A 15,149-nucleotide genomic window follows, 5' to 3' on the forward strand; every position below is an offset into this window, starting at 1 on the left:
TCTGAGTCAGGCTTGGTGAGAAAATTTCCTGACTCACAGTGTGTTGTATGCTGTGTTAACAGTAATGTTTTCCAAAATACCATACACCAGACTAGTCTCTGTTTTTCCTATTTAATCCTCGGACCCTTCCTGGAGGCAGCTATTGGCCTCCTGCGTTTCGTTTCTGGTGATAAAAATTTCTGATGTACTATAGGATTTCCAGGTGATGACAAGGTCAACAATGGGGTCTGAGTGTAGATCATAGAAGTGGCTTAAAGATAAAGGTCCTCGGCTTGTAAGTTGTGAAACAATCTCTGCCCTTTGTTTTCCAATAAGTAATTTCTGGCTGATAGGAGTAAATACTGTAGCAACATTTGGCTGTATCCTCAGAAGGCAAATTCCTGTTCTGGGCCAAATGCTGCAGCAGCGAGACTGTTTCTGCCAAAGTGAATTTTTCCCTCCTTTGTTCCTCCTGATAATCCTGACAATCTTTTGTATGTACACAGAGCTGAAAGCTATAGTAACCCCAATTTTCTAGATGAGGTAACTGAGGCTCAGGGACAGAAAGCGTCTTTCCCAAAGTGTACAGGATTGCAGCGGAGCTGGGACTAAAGTCTCAATCTTCAGATCGCACCGCCTTCCTGCACAGCCGGCCTGGTCTCTGCGAGGGAAGACAAGTGTTTTCCCATGAGCTTGTGCGCGTGTGTTGTGTGTGAGTGTCCTGTGTGCACTATGGCCTCGAGGATTTGTGTCACCGTCCAGAATCGCTGTTCTTTAACAAAACAGTCTCCAAGAGGCTAAACTCCTCGATTCTTTTTTTTTTCTTTTTCTTTTCTTTTTTTTTTTTTCTTTCTTTTTTTTTTTTTTTTTAAGAAACTAGCGCATCTGTGTACCAAGAGAGGATGTGGTGTCCGGAGCTGCAGCATCTGACCCTAGAGGCCCCGCCAGCTGCGTCCGTCCGGCTTGCTCTTCTGCTTGACCTGCACTCTGGGGAGGCGCTGGGCTGTTTAGCCGCCGTATCCCCTGGCAATCTGTTCAGGAAAACAGACCGGAAGGGCTGCCGAGAGCTGCGCCAGCTTCAGAATCCTGCTGCCATCTAGGGATGAGATGGAGCGTCTTCCCGCGTGCAGGCGTGCTGACAGACCGTCGGCTGCAGGCGGGGAGCATCGCGGTGCCTGCCCCCGGCCCGGGTGGCTCTGCCCCGCGAAGCCGGGGTACCCCCAGCACAGGCCCTCGCTCCCCGCGCCTGCCCCAGGGGACCCCGCCAACCCCGCAGGGTCCGAGCCTTTGTGATGGCAGCCGGAGAACAAGTGGAAACGCAGACAAAAACAGTGAGCAGGAAGAAAGAGAGCGAGAGAAAACAGCTAGGCAGCGCGGGGCAGACACCCCGCAAGGGCAGGAACAGAAGCGGGAAAGGACTTGGATGGACAAGGTCCATCAGAGAAAGCAGACTGTGCCTTAAGGCGCAATGTGTGTCTTTATGGACCTGGGCACTGTCATCACCCGGGTCTCACCATGCAGCTTAACGAGGTCCAAAGCGTCAAGCTACTTTATTTTCCATATATAATTTTCAAGGTTTCTTCTTGCAAAGCGGATAGGGGCGGATACCGCCTTTAGTAAAGATTGTATAGAAAATCCGGACAGAGGAAATTTACGGAGTTAACTTTAAGATACGGCTTGCATTGTTGTGTAAGCATCGCTTTTTCCTACAAACAGAACAATGGGGCTTTCAAAGAAGGGGAGAGGGTTGACTAGACGGGAAAGGAGGAGGGGGAAGAGGATTGGGGACAGGACCCTGCTGTTGACTGGGAGGCCCTGCTGGGAAACTTCAAACCAAATTCTTTCTGAAAGGAAGTGTTATTAAAAGTAACTTTAATCCTTCCAGACAGACGGCTCATAAAAAGCATATAATTAAGTCAAACAAATGACAGAGCATTTTCTCCCCTACCTGTTTCCTCGTTTTGAGAGTAATTACTACAGGCTAGTCTCGTCTCATTTTGTGCACACAGAAGCAGCGTGTTTCTGTTTCGTAAGTGCCAGGTTCTCTCTTCCTCTTCCGCTTCTTCCTTCCCCACTGCCCCACCCCAAACCCGTTCCGCTCTTGGTACCAACCAGCCTGTCTGCAGATCCAGCCAAGAACAAAGGGGCGAATTTCAATATTTCCTCTTTGTGCAAGGTTAATTGAAAATCAAAAAGTCACTTTTCAAATGTCATATTAAACCCGCCACTGCATCAATTTCCTTTTGGTTCCGATCTCCGTAGGCGAGAGAAAAGTGTTTTTGGGGGATGGTGGGGAGGAGGGGAAAGTAGGGACACAATGAAGAAAAAGAGGAAGAAAGAAGTGAAGGGATTAAAAAAAATCACGGATATACACAGACTTTGATTGCAGATACGCTAACGTGCAGTGGAAAATTGTTTCTCAGAGTGTCCTCAGTCAAAGGCAGACTTTGCCTTCGATACTGTTACTTGATATTCCAGAGACAGAATTGCATCCTAAAGCTGGGGAGATTAGGCCTCCATGTTTTTATGTTTTCGTAGATGGATCACAATATGATTGTCATAAATGCCGTGTTTTAAAATCTTAAAGGGTGATGTAATAATCTGATCGTCTTCATTCCCACTTCCCACTTTTTATTCCCCTCTGAAACAGGCACATGTGGGCATGTGCACGCACACACACACACACACACACATGCTGTGTGCACAAATACATCCTCATAGCAGAGACACAGCCAGTTCGACTTTGGACTGCTCGGTTTTCTCAGAGTATTTTGCAAGCTTTGGGCTGGAGTTTGGTGACCCAGCATTGCCAGCTTTATTGCTGTTCTGTTAACTGTTCTCTCTCGTTAGCTTTCCTGAAACTCAATTTCCTCATCTGTGAAATGGAGCATCATATCTGCCTCCTGAATCACTGTGCAGACTACATGAGGTGCCATATAACCAGAGCAAGCACGTTTTAATACTCTAACCAATTCTCAGGTCCCCTAAGTCTTGTCCCTGATTGGGTGACTGTACTAGTTCATTGTTCTGGAGCTGGAAGCTGGTCTTGTACTTACTAGTGTTCCTGAGGTCTGCAGAATGGCCGGGTACGGGACTCTGCTGACAGGCTTCACAGTGCCCACTGTCTGTGCGTCCCCTGCACTCCCTGCTGCTCTGCTCCCCTCACTTGCCATTCCTCCCTGAAGCCAGTCGCTCCACAGCCCAGTTCCTCTAGTCTCTCTGTCTAATGCCTGCTACCTTATTTTCCAGATACTAAATCAGAATCCTCCTATGATGCACCAATGTATCTTCTCCCTAAGGATCATTCTAATCATAATAGGCTTGTCTAGTGGGAATCATTTGATTTGCCACAGACTGAACTTTTTAATATACCTACAAATAACTTTTTAGCTAGCCAGGCAGGGTAAAGAGGCAGAATTATGGAATAAATTCACTGTAAGATAACCCATTTGCATAAGGCAAGCCCATAAATCTTCCCTTTTCAATAATATTGTATTGCTGTGATGATACTAGATGTATCCACCAGCCCCAATGAAGGGTAGGTGAGAAGAAGATGGTAACTGTCTGACCTCTTCAGAATGTATCTACACAGAGAAGCACTCCAGAATATCTGCCATCTAGCTTGTGTCAAAATTGTAGTACATTTTCTTCATTGGTAAGATTAAAGAGATAAACACTATGTTTTATCCCTTAGATTTCTACCAACTCAAACCTGTATGAATACATGCTATGTCCTGTTGGACCCCTTCTTAGTTAAAGGTCTTGGTTAAAATAGTCCATCTACTATGCAGATGTTCTTAGCATGCCCAGATACTACTGCCTAACTCTTCTTTGGGCAGCATTTATTCCCTTGAAAACTTGTATTAGAATATCGGTAACAATTTGTTGCATATATTTATTAAAATATATGTGTTCCCTCTCCACTCTCTAAATATCTTGACAAGGACCATGTCTTCTGTCTTTCTCATCCAGGAATTTAGGGATAGATGCTTAATAAATAATAGTTGGAAGTTGAAGAATTATGAAAAAGAAAATGGATCTTGGGTTGTACCAGCATAATGTCTAGACAATTTCCAAAGGAATTTAGTGAAAAAACCAACCTGATGACTGGGGCCAGCAAAAAAGTACTCAGATGACCGGATAAATTAATATCTTCAAAAAATTGTGTTGGAATTTATAGATAGAATCTAAGTTGACAAAGTATGCATATGCATCCCAAAATATTCTTTTATCTGGTGAGACTGTTTACTTAACACAGGACTACGTTGAAAATGCTGGCAGGACCGACTATTTTCTTAATCCACTTGGGTTTCTTAATCTTATCCAGAGCTCCTCTCCCCTAAAACTACTCCCAAAGAGAAAGAGAGAGAGAGACAGAGAGAGAGATGGAGGGAAGGAAGGAAGAGTTGGAGGGAGGGAAGGAAGAGATGGAGGGAAGGTGGGAAGGAAAGAAAGAAATCAGCTATGTGTAAGTGATAAATCTACTTTGGAATTAGAGTGGAATTCTGGCAAATTACTTGGACAGCCCTAAGGAACATCTTTTAAATCCCTACCTTTAGAATATTGGCAAGCTTAGAAGAGTCTACTATTTTTCCTTATTACTATTGTGCTATATTTTCAGAAAAAGATTCTCTAGAATCTTTATAAGGCTCTTATGAATGTGAAGTGAAAAATAACCCCATGAGTAGAATTTATTTACAATGATAGAACTAGGTTTTGAAATCTATGGTTATACACAGTGAGGGAAAAGTCTGAGAACTTGGTTTTAGTAAAAATAGAATCTTGCCCTGACACTTCCTATAATCTTCTATATAACCTTGAACAAGAAACTAAATCCCTTATTCATTTTTTTTTCTGGGAAATGGTGTGATAATCCTGATGTAACACATGGATTATGGTAAGAATAAAATCAGTCCCTATCTGTGAAATTGTTGTGAAAAAGTTATATGCACAACAGAACTAGAAGATGACGTTTGTTATGCACTATATTTTAGTAACCTGGGAGAATATAGTGAATGCTTACTGTATGATTACATTTTTTGCTATTTTGGGGCAAGGAGGTGGCCTGCACTTGGCTTGAACGTCTTATGCAATAAAAGAAGCTAGATTAGAGTTTGCCATATTACAGGTAATTTTTTTATTGTGGTCCAATGGTGCACACACAAGCTAAAATCTCCAACAACAATTCCCACTGAAAAGATGGATATAAATGCTGCACAGTCGGAGAGAGAAGGGAGCTGTGTTGAAGGTGGGACAGCTAGGATTTGCCAGACCGATGTCTCTTCTCATGTGCGTTGCAAGCTTTTATTTCCTTCTCTCACTTTCTATTTGCAAAAATCTCTGTATCCCCCTTACTGCCAGTATTTTGTGAGATATTCAAAATGTGTATTTAATCCATCCAAGTTTGTAGTCTCCAGTGTCAAAGCTTCTGCTTAATGCTGAGTTAATGCTCGGTCGTGCCAAAGCTTGAAGCTTTCAACGCAGCCCTGAAACCAGCTGCGACACATCACTAACACGGAGGCTTTGGCTCCAGAGACTGCTGCCTGCATGGAGTAAATACATCATTTTTTAAAGCTTTGTCGGTGCAATCTAAGAGCTGTGTAGAGTGTAATTGGGGATCTTTGGAAAAAATTTCTATCTGAAACCATTTTACAAGAATTATCTGGGGACGCCTGCTTGAAACTTTGTCTTCTAAACATCCCACTGGCCCAGAAACAGGTCTATCACTTTGGTCAGTTTCTGCTTTTGATCAGGTTGTGTTTCTTTCCTTCCCTCAGCCATCTTTCCTCTTCAGTGAGCAGAGGTAAATACACTTGATGAGGTAGACAATTTTCTCTGTCTGTAGTCTTAGAATTACTGATCTTGGCAGGAAGAACAACCTGCGATATCCTAACCTCAGTCATTGCTGCTCCAAGTGTGGCCCATGGACCAACAGCTTTGGCATCTCATGGAAGCTTATTAGAAATGCAAATTATATGCTGAATCAGAGTATCTGGGGGCATGCCCAGGAATCTGTGTATTAACAAGACCCCTGGGTGATTTTGCTCAATACTAAAGTTGGAGTATTATAGTTCTAGGCTATCTGGACTCAGAAATTCTTGATATTGCACCCTTGGGAGATGGTCATACAGTCTCACTCAGAGCATTTTAAGGATGGGAGACTTACTACATTAAAAACAACCGATTCTATTAAGGAAAAGGTCATAAAGTCCTTTCTAAAATTTATTGAGCAGGTATCTGATTCTATAGCATTTATTTGTTTTATTCTTCAATGCCTGGCATATAGTAGATGTCAATATACTTGTATTAAAAGGAAGAAAATATTGATCTTAGTTTTGCCTTCTAGATATACCTATCTAGTCTAATAACTCCTTCTCATCCTTGTTCCATGAGGCAGCCCATCAATTATATAAAAACTGGGAAAATGTTCAAGTCCTCTTCTCTTCAGGTTAATGATAGCTAGAACCCTCACGTGCTCCTATGAAGTCACCGCTCCCAGGCTTGGGCATACCTTGTCCACTTTCCTCAGGAGATGGGCTCTTTCTATATCAAAAAGAGTGAGAATCTCAGGACCTTTACATATCATTGGAAAATAAACCAGATTTCCCTGTCTTATACAAATACAAATGATTTTTAAGTAAATTTTAAATTTTAACTGTTAAAATTGATCTTATTAGTTCTAGACTGTTGAGCTTTTTCTCTTTTATTATTTCTTTGTTGATTTTAGGGACTTAAAAAAAAGTAGTGAACAATACCAATAATAAATGCTTGTTAAAGGAAAATTTTAAACTTAGAAGGCATAAAAGAGAAAACTAAGTACCTACGATTATACAATTTAGAAGAAAATGTAATCAGTAATTTTCTTTCTCTCTCTCTCTCCCCTTCCCTCCCTCCCTCATATATATATAATAGACATGTGTATATATAATGAGTTAAGTTATTTAGAACAAATGATGATTCACGCATACATATTTAACATATCTGATAAGCCTCATGATATCTCTGGAACCTCTTGGAAAGATGAAAGATCTAAGTGCCCTTGTGTGTATTAGTTACAAATCCTTCTGAAATGCCTCTCTCTTGGGTTGTCTTGTTTATGAGCTGTGGAGATCAGAGGAGATGTAATTAGAAACATAAAGTACTATTTCACCTATAGTTATTCATTCTATTAGAATCCAAGCAACACAATTGTCAGCACAATGGGAATAGGACACCATTCCTCACTTCACCAGAGAATAGTACTCATCCTTGGCCTTCCTTGCTGCCACAGGGTTCCAGCAAGGTACCCAGAAAGCACTGGGCCTGCCTGGGGGGCTGACAGTGGATACAGAGAGAGGAAGCAGAGCAGGGTTCACTGCTGTGCCTAGAGGAGGATGTCAGCATCACCATCTTTCCAGGAGGAGTGATGGCTTCTGAAGGGAAGTTGCTCTGCCTGATGGACTAGCAGGAGGGACCACATGGGCGGTGAGGCAGGCCAGAACACTGTGGGACCAGGTGTGGAGGATACTTTGGATGTTGACTTTTAACTGAACATCCACAAAATACTCCCAAGCAACTCAGAAACTTTTGTCAGTGAGAGCTGATAAAGGTGTTAGATTTATGTGAGTGAAAGGGGCAAGAATTAGGTTAATTTAAAATATATAATATAGATCTTTTTTTATAGAGGTATAATTTTTATAAAATTAGGGTTATATTTTAAATAATTTTATAACTCAATTTTAAAATGAACTCTTTACCATGAACATTCTCTTATACCCGTAAATACTCACAAAATATCATAATTCTTAGCAGCTGCGGAGTGTAAAGTATATATATACCATAAAGATTTTAGTGGATTTCCTATTATATGACTGTTATGGGCTGAATTGTTTCCCCTCTAAATCCATGTGTTGAAGTCCTAACTCCCAGTATCTCAGAATGTGACTGTATTTGAGATAGAATCTTTAAAGAGGTAATTAAGTAATTATGAGGTTATTAGGGTGGGCCCTAACCCAATATGACTGGTATCGTTTGAAGAAGAAGAGATTAGGGCACAGCGGCATGCAGAGGAAAGCCATATGATGACACAGGGAGAAGACGGCCATCTACAAGCCAAGGAGAGACGACTCAGAAGAAACCAACTCTGCTGACACCTTGATCTTAGACTTCCAGCCTCCAAAAATGTGAGAAAACAAATGTCTGTTGCATAAGCCACCCTGTCAGTAAGACTTTGCTATGGTTGGCCTAGCAAACTACTAACACAGTGACTATTAGTTTTCTCACAATATTTGCTTTAATAAATAATGCTTGTGCATCCTGATACCCACATAATCACTTACTTCGCTGATTATTTCCTCAGAGTGCATGCCTAGAAGTGGACTTCCTGGGTCCCAAAATGATTAGTAGTTTGAAATGTCAATCCAACATACAGGATACTGCTTATTCTTTACAACTTCCTCATTCCAGAAATGTAATATGTTTTCTTCTTTATCTTCATGTTGAATCACACAAGACCAAATATAATACTCTAAATCCCAAAGTTGTAGACCTCCCTTCTACATGTTAGTAGTCATACAAACACCCACACATTGCACTGTGGTTATCACCAGGCAATAGGTTCACTCTCATTCAGACTATGTTTTATCCATCTTAATAATGTATAGATGCTTCCCAGAATCAGAAGATTCCTCTTGAGGAAATAAAGACTAGAAAACTGTCTCTAGAGAGCACTCTTAACATCTACATGTCAGCTGGAAAGGGAAATATTATACTTACAAGGATCCTTCAGCTTGTTAGTACCTTAGCATGTTTGTGTTATTGTTTGTTGGTTTGATTTTTTAGTGCAGTTAATCAAGTCATTGCTCACCAGGAAGGAACAAGCTGTTTCTCTTCTTTACCCCAGGATAGCAGCTCTGCTATCTTTAAGATGGCTCCACCAGTGAACCCTTCCAGAAACAGCAGATCTAGAGTCAGAGGTAGTGGCTGCCCTCCACAGAAGTCCCCTAGAGGTGGCAGTCCTATAGGAGAGTGTTACCTGTTGTCTACCAAGACCTTTGGAATTCTACATAACTGGCATAGATAATCAACAGAAAGTACATGGAAAACTTTGAGGATTTCCTCAGGAAACTGATGTAACTCATTTGGGACCCCATGTAAGAAATATTCCAAAGACTCTAAGAAAAAAAAAAAAGAGAGAGAGATTTTTTTCATGAGACTGAGGCCCTGTAAGAACAGATGGGGGTGAGCAAAAATCATAAGGACTAGCACCAGTTTAAACATGGGGTAAGAGAGAATGGAGAGAGCAGAGTGCTTGCAAAACACTTTCTAAAACCAAAGAGAGAAAGTATGGGGTCTACTATGCAATTCCTGACACTTCCTATATTGGAACAGGGTCTGGGAGTGACATGGGATTGGAAGGGGTTTTCCAAAGGCACCCGGACTCAGGGTTTAATGTGGTGGCCTAGTTTCTATGGAGGCAGCTGTCACAGAATGTGAAGAATAAAATCTCCTGGCTTTACACGTTTACAAAGTAAAATACTTGAACTCCTACCAGTAAAACCCATCATCTATTTCTACTTTGACTTCTTTCCCAGAACACAGTTCCCTCTTTTAAGGGATAGCATTAGACTGGCTGCAGGCAATTTGGGGATCCAACTAAGGGGAAGTTGAGTTGGAGTCCATTTGGTTTGTGTTTGGTGGGATATAATTTGTGGTTTGCAGCCCTTCCTTGTATGATTACATTCTTACTGGCCATCCCGGAGTAATCATGGCTTCCAGGACTACTTCTACTGCCCACTGTGTTGACTTACAGGAAGTGGTGACATGAAAGGGCAGGGTCAGAGGCTGCATCTCAGTATGAATGTGCCATGTGGTACCTGACATCCAAAGGATGACCGGACTAGAGAAAACTCAAACTTTGAAATGTATGAAGCCAGGGCTAGGCTGCAGAAAATTCTTCCAAACCTTACTGTTCAAGTATAAGGAAATTCGATAGAGTTTGATAGCAATCTGAAAATTTTGCCCAAATTTACCAAAACAAATTGACAAAACTGAAAGACATTTAAAAAAATATATCAGCAGTAAAAATCCAATTGCAATCATGTTAGGGCAAAGAATGAATTTTCTATTACCTTAGAATACTATAAAATCTTGGTCTTATAAACAGAGTGCTGTCACAAAATGTAGAAAAATATTATGAAAAGATAAACTCTGGGTACATTCACTCAATGGAACACTATTCAACAATAGAGAGGACTGAGCTGTAGATACATGAAATGACTTGGTTGAATCGCAAAGGCATTTTGTTAAATAGAAAAAGTTAGTCCAAAAAATTTACAATAAAATATACTTCCATTTTATGACATTCTGGAAAAGTAAAACTCTGTGGAAGGAGAATAAATCAGTGTTTGACAGGGGTTAGGGTTTTAGGGGGGTGGGTTTAACTATAAAGGTGAAATAAGTGGGAATTTTAGGGTGTGATTAGCTGTTCTGTATTTTCATTGTGTTAGTAGTTGCATGAATCTATACCTGTTAAAATTCATAAACCGTACACTTAAAGCTAATTTTATAATATGTCCATTAATATTTTAAAATATTTTGAAAATTAGAAGTATTCAGAAAAATCAATATTTTTTACATCAGTGTATAGTAATATCTGTGAGATTTTTAAGCTTTTAAAAATTATAATTTGTCCTGATTTCTTTTATTATACTATATAAGTATTACTTTTTATACCTGATTTTTTTGCTCATTATACTGCATTGTTTTACTTATTTCTTTAGGCTTGTTTGTTGTGTTTTGCTTTTTTTAAAAAGACTGTTCAATTAGATAGGCCTCAAGCCCCGGATCTGCTCCTGAAGTGCTGGAACAAACATCAAATTGGAGAGACACTGTGAACAAGAGATCAATTATTAGCCCTTATTTCTCTGTTGCCAGGGACCTCACTCTACAATCCCAGCATCAGTCAATGGTTATACACAAGTTCACTATTGGCTGTTGTGGGCACAGAAGATGGATGTAGGGGATATTCTACATAATCCTATGGGCAGAGTCAGACAGGGAACTGTACAATGAAAGCCATAGGCAAGAAGGCCAAGTTTAGTGATGACGGAATGACAGAGATGCCTTGGGGCCACCATACAGTGTCCATTTCTAGGAGGAGCTTTCCCTGGCTATGCCACAGAAAGTGTCTCTCAAGGGCTTCAACCACGCAGCATGGTCTGCAGGACATTCAAAGCCATGGTCACCTACGTGGTAGAGGAATTTCTGTGGGAACTAGGATGGAATGGATTTCCACTTGCTAAGTAAGTTTTCATATTTGCTACAGAAAGTGGTTTTTATTTTGAGTGAAAATGAAATATTTGAGCAAAGATCTAGTAGGAGAGAAAGATAACCCAGACATCTGTGAAACATAGCTGCACTGCAGCATTTTGTTTAATTCTTGACTTGGCCACTGGATTAAGGGTGATGGGTAAGGACAGGGACCTCAAAGAAGGAATCCTGAGAGTCAGAGAGATTCTGAGGTCCTTAGGCTTTGATTAAATTTGACCAGGAGGCTTTGGAATTTGATGATTTCTCTCAAGCATAAGCTAGCTGAACTGGATAGGGAACATGGGTCATCTTTATGAACATGTAAAGGAGAGAAATAGCATGTGGACTCTGAGAGTAACAACTACTGTCACCGTGCCTTAGAGTGGCTCAAAGCTGGGAACAGGACAATGACACCTTGCAAAGTAGAGGAACAGATGAGCCCACATTATGGAATTATACCTGGGAATCTCCAGGATACTTTAGAAGTAGGAAAATTTAGACGGAATCTGTGGCCCCACTCACAGAAAGGATATCATCATATTGTGTAATTGGAGCATCTGGATGTCACTTCACTAAACAGAGAAGAGACATGTTACCTGCAGTGAGATGTAGAGAGAGGAAAGTACAGCGGTTAACAGCTTGGTCTTTTCAGTAAGACTGCCTGGGTCTGAATCTTCACCCTACAACTGATTACCTATATAACTCTGAATTTAATCTCTTTAAGCCCTGATTTCCTCATTTGAGATAAGAATGTAGTAATACGAACTATCTCATTGATGTGTTATAGAGAGTAAATGCAATAATGCATTCCGAGTACTTTATACAACACCAGCCGTCTAGTAAGCACACAATTGCTATTATTGTTATTCTTATGCCTAGGAGTTGCCACCTCTAATGGAATGTATCTGATTCATACTTGTGTTACTATAATGCTCAACTTATGATAAGTGTCTAATGAATGTTCGTCAAATGGCATTTGTCTGAAATTTAGACAGTTGATAGTTTCTTGGATAGAAAGTCCAGTGGTTCCACTGGGAGATCCTGGGTGATGGCCCTGGAACATATATTTTGCAAGCACAGGCATCGACATTGGGGGATCTTGGGAGTCAGAGTCCATAAAGTTCACTGGGCTGAGTGGCTCTTCTCTTTGGCAGATAGTGGTGTGATCATCACCACAGAGGGAATTGAGGGAGAATATGTCAGGATGTCCGAGAAAGGAATCCCCGTGGTGACCCAGCAGAATTTCTAGGGCTCAGATGTCTCCAGCTGTTGGGTCAGATGTGATACCTAGACAACCGTTTCTGCAGGACAAAATGAAAAGAAAAAGGGAGAGGAGAGGGAGAAAGAGAGAGGGAGACAGGGAAAGGGAAGGAAGGAAGGAAAGTAGACAAGCAGGAAGGAAGGAAAGAAGTACTTCCTTCTAGATTTGATGCCCATTAGATAATCTTGAGGTTCTAGGCTTCATTGAATTTAGTGAACAATTGTGTTACCACATTTTGGATATATTCTAGTTAAACTCATTCTTACAAGCCTTTTCATCAATTTTTCTTTCTTGGGCATGATAGCTAAGGTGTCAACAGCCTGTGTCCAGCTGCTACAAGGTGAATTCCTCATTACAGCTTCCCAAGATATTGGCAAATAAGAGCTCAAACAACTCTCTTTTTCAATAATGGTCTTTGCATCCATTTTATTGATGCTAAATTTAAAAAGGAAGAAGAAACAACAACAAACCTCCAAGATTAAATAATGATTTTCTCATTTTTATATCCTATACTTCTTATTTTATAGTATCAATTTAGGTACTAAATGAAATAACTTCTGAGTAGCTTTCTCTAGGGGAATAAAATTTTCCTAACCATGCCAGGAACATAATTATCAGGAACACTACTACTAATCAACAATTATACATTATATTGATTATCTTGGTCAAAATATGTGACTAATTGTCTATACCTCAAACTTATCTTTTTCTCTTTCTTTGACATAAACCTGTGGTAAAGATTCTCACTCTAGTCCTGACAACACAGATGCCCATGTTTTAATCTTAACCAGCTGACTAACAGTGGGAAACAATTGAAAGCAAGAAGACATTGATCACAGAGGCAACACTGCCCCCAGGAAAATCTAAGACATCCAGATGAAGCTCTTTTCCTGTAAGCCCATTGCCTCCCTTAATTATTCCTTCAAACAGACCTAGGAGAGAAAGCAGGGCCCTTGTGTGAAGGCAAACAGAAACTTAGGCCCAATGAAATTTAAAATTTATCTGAGATCAAGGGAGCAGAGTTCGGAGAGAAGTTAGAAATGAGTAATTCTTTGTAGTAGCCCATGTAATGTCAGAATTATCAGGGAACAAGTGTGTCCATTAGGTTACTCTTTAGAACCATTGAGGCTCTGGCTATTTTGGGCATGTATTAACATTATGCAGAGACTTTAACTATTTTCGTCAGTAGTGTAGTCATCACACTTCTTTCACAGAATTTAGTGAGCTACAACCATTTGTCCATCTGTTTGATTTCCGCACTGGGCTGTGAACCCTTTTATAGCAAAGATGGCATTCCTCACAAGCACAAAGTGATTATTGGACAAATAACATTGTCATGTTTGGCCCAGAATACTTAAGGCAAATTTTAAAATTTAACTGGGATTTACAGATAATAGAAACAAAAATCAAAGTCAACATTTTGATCTAACAGTTGCTTTATTAAGCAACATTAGAATTTGGGATGAGTAAGTAACTAACTAATTCTGAGTAGAAATGAAGAAGGATACTTTTGGAAACTTGATGTGATACACAAGGCTGTGCAAGTTTGCGGATGTTGGTTCCACCCGGCCACAGGTCTGACAGTAAATTAAATGTATTGATGGTTAGAGTCATTGCATGAATTGTCTCAGCGATTACATCTGACTTTTAACTGACCTTGGAAAAATCAACACAAACTAAGAAGGTAACTGAATGGAGAAAATCTGTATGGAGCATAAGCCAGAGTCCTAGGATCCTTTGGAGGGGAAATGTACACAAAGTAATTTCTGATACTCAACAAGAGAGGGCATAGTTTCATTTGGAGCATTTGGGAAATAATTGGAGTTAGCCAAGTTAGGAGCTGGAGTCCTCTTGCAAGAGTGCTACTTACACAAGGCCACAAGGAATTCTACATAAGCACCTTGCATCTTTGTCCTTGGTGTAGATAATGCTTGTCCCAATTGGTGTCATCTGGAAATTTCAGAAGGGTTTAGCAGCTTCATCCTCTGCATTCTCTAAAGACTATCCTCCTTTTATTTTCTTCAGTTTTATTATAATGCATAACTTACATTGCAAAATTTAGCAATTGCTCCCTGTGCTAGTCAGTAGTGCAATGCTTTAAATGATCTATTTTTTCCTTCCTTCAGATACATGGTAAGATTGTACTTCTACTCACCGTCTGAGGTTGGACATGTCCATTTGACTTTTCTCTGGCCAATGAAACTTTAAAAACCAGTACATATTCACCATGCTCCTGTTTCCTACTTTGGGAATTGTGATAGCACAGAAATGGAGCCTTTGTCAGGCTGATATTCTAATTGGGTACATTAAGAGTGGAGCCATCCAACTGACTCATAATGAACAAATAGCGTGAGTAAGAAATAAACCTAAATGTGTATAATTTTTGAGATTTTGAGGTGATTTGTTACCTTGGATGACCAAGTCCAACCTGGCTGATAAGTTCTCTAAACCCTTGGTGTCCTAGGTTACATTGTCAATAAGATTGTAGCACTTAGGAGAAAGAATATCCCTCTATTTATTTTATATCATTTATATATTTGAAAGAGGCCTGGAGATATAGGCAATAATTCATTTGTTCAATATAAGTTGATGAACACACATCCTTCTTTTATCTCTTGTG

This window comes from Equus caballus, chromosome 8 (genome assembly GCF_041296265.1).
Source record: "Equus caballus isolate H_3958 breed thoroughbred chromosome 8, TB-T2T, whole genome shotgun sequence".
In the NCBI taxonomy this organism is placed as follows: Eukaryota; Metazoa; Chordata; class Mammalia; order Perissodactyla; family Equidae; genus Equus; species Equus caballus.